The sequence below is a fragment of the Athene cunicularia genome, assembly GCF_003259725.1.
Source record: "Athene cunicularia isolate RWA chromosome Z unlocalized genomic scaffold, athCun1 chrZ_part1, whole genome shotgun sequence".
NCBI classification, from domain to species: Eukaryota; Metazoa; Chordata; class Aves; order Strigiformes; family Strigidae; genus Athene; species Athene cunicularia.
The window spans coordinates 14,955,455-14,970,727 of NW_020799142.1; the positions used below are offsets into that span (position 1 = coordinate 14,955,455).

General features: G+C 38.3%; 1 long non-coding RNA gene across 1 annotated transcript; it reads left to right on the plus strand.

Moving 5' to 3' along the window:
- The first annotated feature begins 249 nt into the window (after positions 1-249).
- On the plus strand, positions 250-11,821 carry LOC113489643. The gene is made up of 2 exons (XR_003400076.1): positions 250-334; positions 8,111-11,821. It is a non-coding gene; the product is annotated as an uncharacterized LOC113489643 (long non-coding RNA).
- The last annotated feature ends 3,452 nt before the right edge of the window (positions 11,822-15,273 follow it).

Sequence of the window (15,273 nt, forward strand, 5' to 3'; positions counted from 1 at the left end):
AGGGGCGGAGGCGGGAGGCGCATCCGTCAGGGAATAGCAAGAGTGCCAGACGTGGGATCCAAGGAGTACGAATCGCACCGGGTTGACTTGAAATTTGACGTCTACTTTTTGTTTCCACAAAAATCCCGGACTAGAACAATAGTTTGTTTTCTGAACAGGGGATTGAAGGGCTTTGCAGAAACCGCATTTTCGATTAAAAATGGATGGGAAATTTAAAGAATCATGTCGGACTTACTGACTTTGATTTTTAAAGAAAGATCAGCAATATGCAAGTATTGGATTTTTCATATGCTTCTAAGCTCTTAGACAAAAGCACTAATTTGAAATTTCACAGGTAGAGAATTTTTTATGTCCAGGTATAGCACTTGTTTTGCTTTTTCTATTGTCAGTTGCTCATGCTAAGAAAATGTCTAATGTTTTTTAACCAATTAGTTTAAACTGCAGACTACAGGTAGGGTGTATGTTCTGCATGGTTTATTTTTTGTATATACTACAAGTTGTTTTTTCTTTGGGATCATCAGAGCTACCTTCTGGGTAAGAAAGGAGTTTGAACTAATGCTTGTGTTTCTGAATATGGACTGCACAAAACAGTTACTTTTGAGGTGCCAGTTTTTTAAGTCGTCAGATATCTTACTGGGATATTAACTCACTCCTTCCTATTTTAGGCATGTATTTTAAAAGTGATTTAGAAGGATTTACAAACTTACACTAAATTTTGGAGCTGTTAGGAAGCCTGAATGCTGCAGGCCAGAGATGAGGATATAGTACTTTCTTCTACTATTAGTACGGTATTTCAGCGTTTCTGAGAGCAGAGATGGAATATGTAGTAGGGGGAAAAAAATAACTTCATGACTGCATGTGTATGAGAGCAGAGGAGAATGATTCTTAATTTTCACCCCATCACTTACTCTTTGTTCATAACTGCTCACATCTCGAAGCAGTTTTTCTTCTCTGTTCTAGTGCTATTTCTGTTTTAAACAAGTGTCTAGAAGTCAGTAAAAATGCTCTTCTAAATTGGGTAATGGCCGTTCTTTATCAGGTCTTAGCCACCTGCTGCAATAAAAATAACACACTAATGCCACCAGAAGAATTCTTCCCATTATAGTAAAGGAGCTTTACAGTAAAAATTAAGAGGAATGAGAGGAATGCCAGTGAACAACCAAATATCCATAATAAGCAGAGGTAGCCCATGTGTCAGTTATCTCAACTTAGTCATTCTTCTGTCTTTTCCGATCTGGGCAGAAGTTACTAAATTCCCTTAAGAAATCCCAGAGAAAAACATGTGGAAAAGCCCATAGATCCACCTCTTTCGTTTGTCTACCACTCAGCAGGAATAGCTACTTGCTGTTAAGTCTATGAATATTAATAGCTACACACGATGCTGGTGAAGCATTTTTATTTCTGGGCTAGGGAGCACATGAAGAGGTAATGGCATCTTTGCTTTGGACATTCAGCCATAAGTACCAGGTATGCTTCTCCTTAGGCTCTCTCTGCACTGGTGTACCACCATAACAGCATCCAGATTATGATCTCACGCTGAAGTTCCTTTGTCCTGCCAGTTTTGCCCCTTGAATTCCTTTAACTGTCTGAAAACAACTGGAAAGATGTGTTAACTCCAGGAAAAAAATTAAAATGTGTTAAAACTATACCTGAAATGTGTTTTAATTTCTAGTTACTTTTTCTTTCAGTGAATGGTCTTCCTGTGGAAAGACCTTGCTGAGCTGAGCACCCTTATCCTCTTTTACTGCCTCGCGGTTTTGGGAGGTCTGTATTCCAGAGCTACACAAAGAGGAAGGAATGGCTGCAAAACAGCCACCTTAACTTCCTGCATGTAATCAAAGGCTATTCTGTGAGCTGCTTGGAAAAATACCCTTGGTCACCACTCAGTGAAATTCCTTCTTAATAATCTTTCACAGTATTAGGCCACTTGCAGTCATTTTTGCTCATTCTGGTAAAACATACAGGGCTTGAGCATTCTACCAGTTGAGCTAGTTTAAAACAAAGATTGTTATAGCTACAGAGTTGTCTTTCTATGAAGCAAATAATTGTCTATCATTTTTGCTCATTCTGGTAAAACATACAGGGCTTGAGCATTCTACCAGTTGAGCTAGTTTAAAACAAAGATTGTTTCCTAGTTAAAACTTATTTGGAAAGATAAGACTCAGCATTCCTTCACTGAAGCTGAACAAGAATCTAGATTTATGTGCTGCATAAAATACTTTTAAGTGCTGGGAGGGTAGGGGGTCAGAGATAAAGAGGAGGAAACTCAGGAAGGGAGGCTAGAGGGTTCTCAGAGCTAGAACTTCAAGAAAAAAAAACACAAGAACTTAAGGTGACAGCACTAAAATAATAAAATACCAGAAAGACTGATGGATCTACTGAAACAGCTGAATTTACCCTGCTAAACCAAGTCTTTTTTTATCCTGTTTCTTGAAGCCTTTTTAGATAACTAGGCTCTTCAGTGCTTATAAGAAAGCTAATAGGTTTTATGGATATCAAATGTATTTCTCATTTCAAAGCCTGAAAAAGACTGCTGTAGGTAAAAGTAGTGACTACCATTGCGCTTTGCAGTGTAGTGACTGGAAATTCAAATGCAGAAAAACAGTAGTGATGTCAATGAAAGTATCATCTTAAGCATGGGCAGTGGAGAAGATGCTGTAGTTGGTCAGTATCTTTGGTTTTAAAATTTTTTCTTAAAATAGTTACCTTCATTATGTTCAGAAACTATTTTTCATTTAAGGAGTTAAAAAAAGAATGTTTGCCTTCTACTAGCCTTTTAAATCAAATACACTAGTATAAATATTGCCAGCTCTTCAGAGTCTCTCTGTTAAAGTGAAAATAAACCAGCAGCACTGAATAAGCCCTTTCCAAGTGCAGCTTTTTGTTCTAATTACATTCCATGAGGATTCCAAAACTGGAGTCAGACACTAGATCTAAAAGCATTTAGGAAAATGTACTTAAGATACTAAGCATGCTTTATGAGCATTCTAGAGTAATGTAAAGAGACAAACATCTTAATTTGAGCTAAATCCTCTTGACACGCATTTCTGTGTCCTCTGCCTTTTTGTGGCTTGATACTTGATGTATGAAGTCATTCTGAGATGGGCTGAAGGGGGGGGTATTGTGTATGCCATAGTCCCCAGGCTGTGTGAATTAATGCTGCTCTGTATTTCCTCAAGGAATGAGCGCATTCAGTTTACATTTATTGAGAATAGACCCTGGGAATGAATTATTTTTTCCTTATAAGGAGCCTTGTGTTGGGATATCTGTTGGGACAGTTTAGCTCACTACTAAGTTACTAGGGATAAAAGCATCACTGTTACAAGTAAAATGTTAATGTGCAAATGACTTCTTAAATGTTGAACTGAATTAGAGAGTTCAGAATTTCAGTCTTGGAATAGAGGAATGAGTGTTTCACCTTTTTCAGAGTTTTAACTTACCATGTGCAAAAAATCAAAAGCAGAAAGACCTGTCTCTGAGAGTTTTCTAGATTTAACATCCATCTGGATTTGTTGTGACCTTCTATAGATCTGAGTTGCAGAATTCGTGAACATTCAAAGTAAAAACAGTGTTTTGCCTCTCTCAGGCTTTTCTAAACTTTTTAAATTATTTTATTTTTCCTCTATCAAAATAAAAGCAAATTTGTTGAAAACTTCAGGTTTTAAGATAACTTTCTTATAGGTATTCTCTATTTACAGTAAACATACACTTAATTGTGGTAAAGTGGTCACAAAAAAAAAAAAAAAAAATTCCTCAAAGCTTTATCCCCTTCTGGTCAGACATCCTCCACCAAAAATGTGATAGGCCAGTTCAGAAGTTAATCAGATGCAAAATGCCACCAAGTGGTCTACCAGCATGTGTAGGAACACCTCTGCACATACAGTGTACAGAAAGTGGACTGGTGGTCTAAAAGGAAACATTATTGGACTGCCTTCCTGTGGATAAGCATCCTACACTGACAAACTTCCTTTTTATCTTCTCGGGCTTCCTCCCTTTAAACTGCACTTAACTTCAGACTTCCTTGCATTAGACCAAATAACTACTTTGCTGTGGCAGGCAACATAATAATTCTCAGGCAGAAACTCTGCATGAGGAAGGGCATGCAGACCTCAATCTGCTAATGTCAGGAACAAAAGACATTGCTTACCTAGATTTTCACCTGTGTCAAAGAAAGAGAAACAACATATACTCTCAAAAGTGCATTTTTGAGGATGCAAAGTGCTGGTAAAATGGCTTTTAAAATTGCATAAATTGAAAAAAAAAAAAAAGCCCCCAAATCCAAAAAAAAGTCCCCTCTTTCTCCCATTTCAAGTAGTCTGCTTCCAGATTTATTTGTGATGGCAAGAGAGCTGTACTTACAAGGGAGCAGCTTAAATATGCCCAAAGCTGAAGCTCCTGCCCAGGCACTATGTGGTGCCTATCAGTAGGACCCTTGCCTCTACCAGCACAGCCAAGACAGCAGTTCAAGGAAGAGGAAAGTATTACTAACTGGCCAGCAATTCCTTCAGATACTTGCCAGTCTTCTGTGAACTTCTCTGCCTTTATGGATTGTAACAGATGACCTGAAGAAAGTATGGAGGCAGAGAAAAGATAGAGATTGCAAAGCAACGCCTAAATGGTTCCTGTTTAAACAACTGGCATTCTTTTAAAAAGCTTGGGTAGAATGTCTGCTTCCCCTAACTTCGTCACCAGTGATTACATTTAGCAAGCTGGGGAAACTGAGGTGGACATTAGGATTTTTTTCTTAACAGTCTATTTAAAATTTGATTCCTACTGATACCTAAATTCTTAGTTTACAAGTATTAGAACAATAGCACAAAACAGACACTTTCTTTGCTGGGACTGAAATACCGAGTCAGGACTTGCAGACAGCTCTTTCCTTAGGTTGAATCAGAGATAAACTTGCAAAGGCAGTGCTCTAAATATGAGAGCTTCTGTGTAATTCAGACACCCTATGAAATCAGATACTGAGAATTTTCTGTATTGCACAAAAAATACACTGTACCATCTGCTTAAGCTTCATTTGGCCAAAGAGAACTGTGCACTGAGCAATAATTAATAAAGACCCCATGCAAGGGAGTAATATTTTAAGGAGCTGTTTCCACTTACACACACACCCCACCCCACCCACCCCCCATTTCATCTTCCATTTGTATCTGTATGGTGTCAACTCCATCCTTTCGCAGTGTCATGAAGTACTTTTGCGGGTTAGGTTTAATTAAGTAATATTTGGGCATTTGTTCCAGGGCTTTAGAAAGTATTTGACATTTTTTTAGCCCAAGTGCTAATTAGACTGAGGTGTACTTGCTCTACCAAGTTACCCCTGCAAGACTGAGTAACTGAGCTGCATCCATTTGAAGCAACTTTCGAAGTTAAACATAGCTTACTGACATATCTTGGGTGATGTTGACATACTTTCACCTTTATTTTATACTATAACTGTAAGTATTTTCATTGTCTCTTTGCCTGTTTCTATTCCTTCTTTCTCTTTCCCATATTCTTTTGACCATACTTTGGTTCTGCCAGTACGCTGTACTGCTCTGTCCTGAGTAATGTCCTGTAAACTTTCCATTGGCTTACATTCCTTCTTCATATTCTTCCTGTCCTGCAGTCTTGGAAATCATACCAGAGCTAATATCTCAAGCTAAGCCTTGTAATCAAGTTCAGAAGATGGAGATAAGCTGTGGTTAGAGCTCTGCAGTAAAATTTTGTCAGAGAAACCAGTGCTCCTTCTACTTAAGTACCTTCAAAGGTTTCACTAGAAGCCATTTCATGGAGCAGGGATTTTTTATTTTTTTTTTTTTTTTCCTACTGATCTGTCACTAAAGAACACCTAACTTTTGAAGTTGCTCTAAATAGAAAGGGAGAGCATTCTTCTTTTTCCTCTTTTGTGCTCCAGGGATTAAGATGAGCTGAGAGATATGCTCTGCTACGCCTTGCTACTTGGAATAATGGTGGCACAATGTATTCTTGAATTTCTGGAAAGTTAGTGCTTTAAGCTTCTTCCAGGGGGGTATTAGGAGTTGCAAGGTTTTGGCAGTTTTACTAATGAAAAGAAAGGGACCCTTGATACTTAATATGTATCCATGCTTCTTTGCTTCAGTAAATTAGGCAGGACTCATGGGACAGCTGTCTTATTGCTAGACACTGTCCTCTGCTGGGCTGTATTGGGGTCCTTCAGAGAGAATAGCTACAGGCACTGTATGTGGTGTGGTTCAAAAGCTCCAGGAGATACTGTGTCATATACTGTGACTACAAGCTTAGGCAGATGTCACCATCAGTCATCCTGCGGATGTTGTGATCCGTGAGCAGAAGGCGTAAAAATCTATCCTGCTGCCTTCATGTAAAATACATTTTTTTAGTGGTTCAGAAAAAATGGAGCCTCTGGGCAGGGACAGATCCCTATGGAGCCTCTGAATTCCAGTTGTAGTGAAGGTCTGATGCCATGCTACTGCTCCCCCAATCTGAGAAGACGGAAGAATCTCTCCAGTACCCTAACTCAGAACTGCTTCCCAGTTAGTAATTTTAATATGTGCTTCTCAGAGCTTTGTTACAGAGTCTTCTGTGGTTCCAGTGGTTCTGAGCAGCAGCAGCAGCAAAGCCTGAGCACAGTTTTCACTGTGCTGAGGGCAACAGCACAGGCAGCAGAGCTCTCCATATGCACACTTGGACAACTAATACTAAGTCGGTTTGCACCCTACTCTGACCTTTCAATTTATCCCTGCAAACATAAAGGCTTTGCTTTTTGTTTTTTAAAACAAAAGTTTACTGGCTGCAGTTGAATGGCTGCTTTTGAAGTTCACTAGGAAAGTTAGAGATCTTTTCTTTAAAAATAAAAAGAGAAATCACTAGGATATGAGTTAGGAGTGGAAGAACTGAGGAAGAGAAGGGCAGAGCTAGTGCAAGTAAGATTTAAAGATGAATATATAAACCCAGTCCCTTGCCAACTCCACCCTCTAAATGGCATTTACTGCTGGGAAATTGAATCCACCCAGGACTGATTCTAGCATCAGGAAAATCCTCCTAAAATAGCTCTGGGCCTTGCAAAAGTTACAGTTTCCTCTCCCAATAATTGATGCTGTGGTGACAACCTCCATCTGGTACTCATGAGTTGCAGTCACCACATCTGCTAAGGGGAAGAAGGGAACTTTTTCCCTTTGCTCAGAATCTCTGGCCTTGCCTGCAGTGATGCTCCTAGTTGTAAAAAATTGCTTGCTAAGTTTGAGCACTTATTAAAAGGGATGGTGTCGCCTATACTGGTGTCTTGGAAATGAAACTGCAATCTCTGCTTACTCAGATTTTTAAAAGTGTAAATTAAGAGAAACCACTTTAACAGTACCTGGGGATTGGTCTAAGTTGCATTATTGCCATTGAATGTGGGTTTATTTCATACTGTTTACTAAATGGAGAGTATAACCATAGCAACATTCATGACATGCTCTGTATGGATCTGCCAACACAACACTGAAATTAGCATTCAGAAGACAACTGCTTGAAAGTAGCTTGAGAACTGAAAAATAATGTTTCAGACTACAGTCCGGATGAGAATACACTTCAGCATCTACAGAGTGAAAATTATGCAAAATTTACTACTTTAGCTTACGCTGATCTCAGCAAGAGTATTTCTGGTAGCATTTGTATAGATCTTACCTTGATGAGTGAAAGCATAATGATATAAATACTAATAGACAGTGGTGATTCTTGTTATGATTATAACAATCATAATTTTGTGTGAAGAATATTTAAAAATTAAAACTACTAACCTTTCATGTTCACTGGTAGTACAAAGATAGTTAAAATCTTTTTTCTAAGTTTACCTGGAAAAAAAATAGTGACAGCTCCTAGACAAGATAAAGGTTCTACTGTCTCCATATAAAGAAAAAAGATGTAGGGTGGATGGGAGTAAAGAGGGGAATATAAAAGAAAAACTTAATCTGATTTAGTTCTCTGCTGTCCCAGGTATAAACTGTTGATAAATTTAGTCTAGTAAGTATTTTTTTTGTTGTTGCATGTTGTGATGTTCTTGCAGAAATCTTTTATATGGAATATTGTGGTCTGGCAGAATGAAGGTGGATTGAATTACAGTTTGCTTCTTCATGTCTCTCCACAGGTCACTTCTTTCTGAAAGGAGCAGAGTCAATGTAACTACACCTTTCTCATTGAGTCATACCAGCTGTTGCAAGTAATGCTGAACAAAAATAATTCCCTGGTTACTCTGCCTGCACTTTTATCTGTGGTTAACATCGCTGGGTTTGTTTAAGTCAGTCTCTTGTTTTGTGTGCATCTGCCACATAGCATGAAAGACATGTTTCTGTAAATAAGCTGAACAAGTCGTTTAGGAGATGTGTAAGAAAATACAGAACTGCTTTTAACTAACTTTTGAAAGTTGGCTAGATTTTAAGATGCCTCTGTCCTTTCAACAGATGCTCAGAACAGTAACTGCTCATTATTGCCTCAACACTCCATCTTGGGATAATACATCAGCCAGTCTGATGGAATATTTTATGTAGACTTACTACTTCCTGTGAGTCAGTGCTGTAAATGGCAATTACGTCTGCAAAGAACACAGCATCATTCATGTCTCTTGCTGCCCTCATGGCTAGAGGTGGTACATTTAGTGAGAGTTATGTTAGTTCTAAGAATCAAATGGATCTATAGAAATGATGGAAATGTTCCTAGAAAAACAAAAAAGACTGAATAATTATATATTTTTTCTATGTTTGAAGCATATGGGTAAGCCCCAAGCTTCTATCACTTCACGGGGTAAGAAAGCAAATCCTATTCCAGCAGTAACTCAGGAGCTACGTTTAAAGTAACAAGATAACTTTAACTCAATGTTTATATTCAGACTGACCGAACAGCTATCTGTATTTCTACTGTTTGTTTCCAATAAATTTGAAACTGGAAAAGACAATCCAGAGGACTTGATTAAGTTAAAAGTACTGGCAGTAGAGAGGGTAAAGAGGACAGTGATTACTGGCTAGCATCCATGTAGGCAAAAAATGTGTAACTGGTATGTAAGCTATTAAAGAAGATCAGTAGAACTAATGTTGGTCAATATGGGTATATGAAAAACATATCTGACCACAGTTTTATTAAACAACACACTTGATTAAAAAAAATAGTGTTTACATAACAATAGTATTTATGTAATACTTAGACTTCTTCCAAACATTTTGACTTACCACTGCATGACACTTTCTGTATGCTTTCTGTCATGCCAAGCTGATCAATATGACCTGTTAATTAACAGAATATTGGTTAACTGACAGCAAAAAACAAAATAGTAAATGAAGGATTCTAACTGAGCAAGTATATTATATTACGGCTATTTTAGAAATTGCTTTTGACCATGTGTTATTTAATTTTAAATTACATCAAACATTGTACAAAATTATTAATGACACCCAGACAACCCAAAAGATTGGGGATCCAATAAGCAGCAAAGGTAAGTCATTGATGTGATGCAGTCCACATGACTTTATTTAATAAGTTGAGGGCAAGCAGACAAATATTTTGTGGATAACTCTTAAAATAATACATCTGTGAACAGTGAAAGCAGACTGTCCTTTTTACCTGTACATTTGGTCTGCCCACCAAGTACCAGAGCTCAAGAACAGCCAAATCTGAAGCCATTGAAAGTCAGTTGAGCAAGGTGTTCTCAAAATAAAATTCCCTAGCAAACACAGATTTTTGTTTTAGGAGTATCTAAGCCTCAATTTCTTTTCCTGGGTTTCCGTGTATATCATGTGTCTGATCATCTCTAAAGCATTCATTATGTTACATGCTTACAAAACTTTATTTTGGCATCTCAGAGTAAGGCTAAAACATCCCCATGCTATAGATTGACTCTACTTTTGAACCTTGAGGCAGTCTTTTTAAATATGTCTTATACCATAGATGCATCATTGTTACCCTTTCTCTGCCTTGCATAACCTTTTCACATGTATTGGTACAGCTGTAACAAATAAGGGAATAAACCGATGCCTGCAGATAATTCCCATAGTCTAATCAACCATCATGTTACGGCAAAGCTAAAGCTGCTCTTGCCTTCTTCAGACACTTGTGTTTTGCTGGACTTAAGAAGAGATGAAAATGCTGGTTGGAATTTTTCTTCTGTTAATGAGTTTTTATTTAGGGATTTGGAGGAGGAATGAAGAGGTGCAGATAGATTTGTTGTGGAAGGTAACAATGTATAAACTCTTAAACATGGTGCTTTGGTCAGAACACTGCATGTAATTCTTGGATATACAAAGAGAAATCTCTGGGGACTAGAAAGACAATACTAGTTATAAGTTTGGCACTGAAATAATTTTTGTTGGAATTTGCTTTGTCCAGTTTAGGATTCAAGAAGACTGTTGGTAGATGAAAAGGTTGAGAGAAGAGCCAGAAAAATCATTGATTCATGTGGCATGATACAAGGAAGTTCTTCTATTTGGTTTATAAACCAGAAAACTGTATTGACTGCAGTCCAAAAGTATCTGCAACGAAATAGAAATTTAATGCCTGTTTTTACCATCTAGCTGACAAAGACGTAACAGGATCCGATTGCTTAATGTTGAAGCTGAACAAAATCAGACTAGAACTTAGTGGTACAATTTTCCTTGAATAATGAGCAGTTAATCATTGGAACAGTTTAATTAAAATTATAAGGGACTTTCCATCTCTAGGAGTTTAATCTCAAGAGATGTCTTTCTTAAAAGACGTACTCTAGCTCAATTCTGCAGCAGTTCAGGAAATCTCTATGACAAAACAGATCAGCCCGTGTGGTCACAGTGGATGTTCTAGCCTTATCTCTGATGGTAACCAAGGTAGTCTGGGTTCTTCCTTCAGCTCTGCTGTGGGCTTACTTCATGATCCAGTTTTTTGCTAACATTTCTATGGGAACTTCAGCAGTGGTGTAAGAAAGGGCACAATTGTAAATGGTTTAGTGTTGTAAGGGATACAGGCTTCATAAAAACCTGTTCTAAAGATGTACACAGAAGACATCCAGCTACACATGGAATTTTAGCACTCCTTTTCATGTTTAGTCTAGTTTCTGAGCAACAGCCTTGTGAATTAACAGTGTATGTGATGATTCTGAACTACTCTATAAGCTTGTGGTCATACACAGGAGGTGAAATACTGTTTTGGATTAACAGTCCTAGCTCATGGATTAACCCTTGTATGCCTGTCCAAAAATTGCAACTTGTGTTTGGGCTCTTGTTTGTAAAATGATACTTAGTCCTTCAAATAAAAAGTGCAGAAGTAATTAGTAACATTAGCTTATCATTATTTACAGCAAACCAATTCTTTCTTTGTGCATAGAGAACTAAAATTATATCCTTGCTTGGCGAAAACTTCCTTTCTGCAAGTAATAAAAAATACAAATAACCCTTACAATGGCTACTTCAGCCTTATTGCAGCTTGAGGCATAACCACATTGGCAGAAGGACAATGTCTTGTCTCTAATGGCTATGAAGCCTTTCTGAACTTGACCTGAATATGAACTTATACAAAAGAGACCTCTGTGCAGTGACCAGAACTTGAAAACAGAGTATAATTACGTAAGATATTTAAAATAAGTTGGGGAGCATGTTTCAGTGAGATCAGCATTCCAAGTAGTCCCTAACAAGAATTGGATATTTGTATCTGTTGCCATGCATTTTTTTAATGACTTATCGTCTGAATTTTTCTGTTAAGCTTCCTCCAAGCTGAAACCTTATACCTGATACCTTAACAGGTTTTTGGTGCAAAGTTGCCCTTAATATCCTATACAAGTCTCCCAACTTCTTTTAATTACTTCAGTACTGACAAGGAAGGGATATGTTTTTAAAAAAAAGCATCACAAAGGACACTGTGTTTTCCTGTCCTTTGCTGAAGAAGCTAATAAATTGCATGATCTCAAGAAATCAAGAGAAGGAGGAGCCACAGTAGTGTCGTGGAAGTAGTAGGTAACACTGGTGACCTCACCATTGCAGTACTGACCAGGATGGAGCTGTACTAACTGCTGCCTTTGGTATCAGTAGCTCCAGGGCTTAGCCTCTATTCAGATGAAGCCAGTTCCTCACTAAGCTCCCAAACAGTACTTATGAGGATATTCTTTATTCTCTTTTAGAGGTAGTTTTTCTCTTTTATGTTCTCATCAGACTGCCTTGCATTTTCTTTGTAGTTTCACTGGTCCCCACTCACTGAGAAATAGACGTGATGTATCACTCCTTCCTCATCCATCCTTGCATCAGATAGCTGTTCCAGTATACTTAAAATGCTTTGGAAATCTACATGTAAGCAAAGCATCACATTTGTAAGTAGGCCTTATGTTATACACCTGAACCTCTTGGGTGGGTGATCCTATGTTTCCATAGTTGGGAACTCCAGTTTTGGGTTGAGTGCTTTTAAGAATCATCTTTAACTTTGGACCTTTGTGATTGTCCCCCATGGTGAAGATTCTGTCTGGCAACTCTCACTGAGACATGAGACATCAAAGTAACAAATGTCATGAGATGATGGCTTAGTACCTCACACCTCCACAGCTGATCTTTGCTTTCTCCTGCTGGAGTCCTGTGTCTCAGATGCTATTGGTTGTGTTGCAACAAAGTCCTTGCAAAGCAGCACAGCATTTGCTGGTCTGTGCACAACTACTCTTGACCATCAGTTCCTCCTTTCTTATGGGCATCTGAAGAATGACTGTGGGGAAAGGAGGCAAAACCTTCTATATCTTTCTCTCCCCAGTTTTACTTTCTTTCTTTGCAGTTAAGGAGGTTTCTTTCCTGAAAGAGCCTACGTCTTTTAGACTTCTGATGAGATTTTCCTGGGATACACACCAGGTTTATGTCAAAGTGCTGTGATAACTGTCAGTTGTTTGTAGCAGCAATCTAATTGCTCTTCCAGGCTGAAAAGATTCCTGGCTGAGGTAGTCTTAAAGGCTGATTCAGCTTCATAGATATAATCTTGTTTCTGCTTCAGAATGGTGAGTTTAATCTGCACTTTAAATTACAATGAAATCATATCCACAAACTGGCAGGCATTCCCCAGACTATCACACCTTGTTTTTAACATATGGTCTGACTGACACAGTCAGATCAAATGATTTTCCAGACTCTCTGCTATATCCACTAGGCAGCATTTCTCAAGATCTTAAGATTCCTGTAGTGAGGCTCTATCTCCAGTGATAGCTTATATTCTCATCTGGTGTAAATTATCAGAGTTCCAGCTGACTTCAATGGATTTGATAATGTATGCCATCTGAGGTTCTGCATCTGAAAACTCTGTAATAAAAAGCAGCTGTTACTTTAACTAATCTGAAAAATAAGTGCCTAGTATGTGTCTGAATCTAACTGTCATAATACCTGTTACTCAGCTGCCAGCAAACTACAGCATACTGGAGATTTAAAAATCCCTTATCCTGCATCTCAGTAACTGGGATCATGTCCTGTATTTTATCAAAAATGAAAGTTGAACAGAGACTGCTGTAATCATTGACAGCAACTTTTCTGGGAAAGCTGAAAGCCAATGCTCTCTTGTCAAAGCCTGTGAGTTTGGCTCTGCTATAAGCTAGTCATATCTTTATACTGACCATGAACATTATATATATTACACATATGCAATATTTTGTAGTTTGGCTGGGATAGAGTTAATTTTTTTCATAGTAGCTAGTATGGAGCTATGCTTGGGATTTGTGCTGGAAACTTAATAACTCAGGGATGTTTTCATTACTTCTGAGCAGTGCTTACACAGAGCCCAGGCCTCTTCTGCTTCTCACACTATGCACCAGTGACTCACTGGGGCTGCACAAGAAGTTGTGAGGGGACACAGCCGGGACAGCTGACCCCAACTGACCTCAGAGATATTCCATACCATATGACATCATGTCCAGCATATAAAGCTGGGGGAAGAAGAAGGAAGGGGGGACATTTGAGGTGATGGCGTTTGTCTTCCCAAGTAACCGTTATGCATGATGGAGCCCTGCTCTCCTGGACAGGCTGAACACCTGCCTGCTGATGAAAAGCCGTGAATGACCTCCTTGTCTTTCTTTGCTTGTGTGAGTGGCTTTTGCTTTACCTATTAGTCTGTCTTTATCTTAACCCATGAGTTTTCTCAATTTCACCCTTCCAATTCTCTCCCCTATCCCACCAGGGGTGAGTAAGCATCTATGGGACTTAGTTGCCAGCTGGGCTTAAAACATGATACTGATGTCATAATGTGATACTGTAAATAAAGTGCCTATTGCTATATGTTTGAGGAAATGTGTCTTCATTTACAGTTGATTTAACTCTCCACACAGAACAAATCATGATTTTTATATGACTAGAGTATGTTATGCAGTTTTGCCTGTAAAGAACTATTTGTGCCATAAAGCATCAAATTTCCCCTGTTACTTTAAAATTTATGTACAGTTCTGCTCTTTTAGTAACAATAAGGTGTAGCTTTAAACACCACCTTTTCTATAAATCACATTCAGTCCTGGCTCAGGCAGACTCCATGACAGGTACCCAATGGGGATACTTTCAGTGAATGACACAAGTTTCTGTCCATGCTCAAAAAACATCCTTAATAGGTCAGCAAGAAAAAGAATAAACTTTTATTTCAGCTTGTTCCTCATAAATCACTGGTCTGACTATCTTTACATCTTGCAAAGACTTTATATTCATCTAGACCTAAAAGTAACTTGGTATGCATGAGTAGAAGCATTGGTAAATGGCAGAGCACTGGATTTTAGGAGATAAGCTTTTTTCCTGCTCACTGAAGGTCATCTTTTACATATCTAGGGCTGGTTGTTTCATATTTCCTCCACATTATCCCCTTTGAATAATACCCTACTATGTACTTTATCTAGTACTAAAACCTAAACCCTCAGATTATGGTTGTGGTGTTGGGAGGAGAGCAGAGGAAGTATTTTTGGGTTTTCCTCCATTGTCAAATGAATTATGAACCTCCAATTTAAAGAACTAGGTGTTTACAATCTAAGTTGGGGAGAAATATTTTGACAATATATGTCAAGTTCTAGTACAGTCATGGGACTTGTTAAAGGTGTTCTGAATTAGTTGCTTTGGACAATAGCTGTTGCTGCATCACCCAACAGAGCCTACTACATGTGAAAGAAACATATTTGCCCTTGAGAAGGTTCTTGGAGGTGCAACCAGATGCATGACAATTACCCAGCTGGCCCTAGGTAAATAAAACACCATCAAGTTCAACCAGAATGTTCTTGTCTACAAGATGATGGTAAAACTTAAGCAAGGACCTCCCAGAACTTCTCTTTCCTTTTCTTGGCCTTCCAGTGTCTTTACCCTC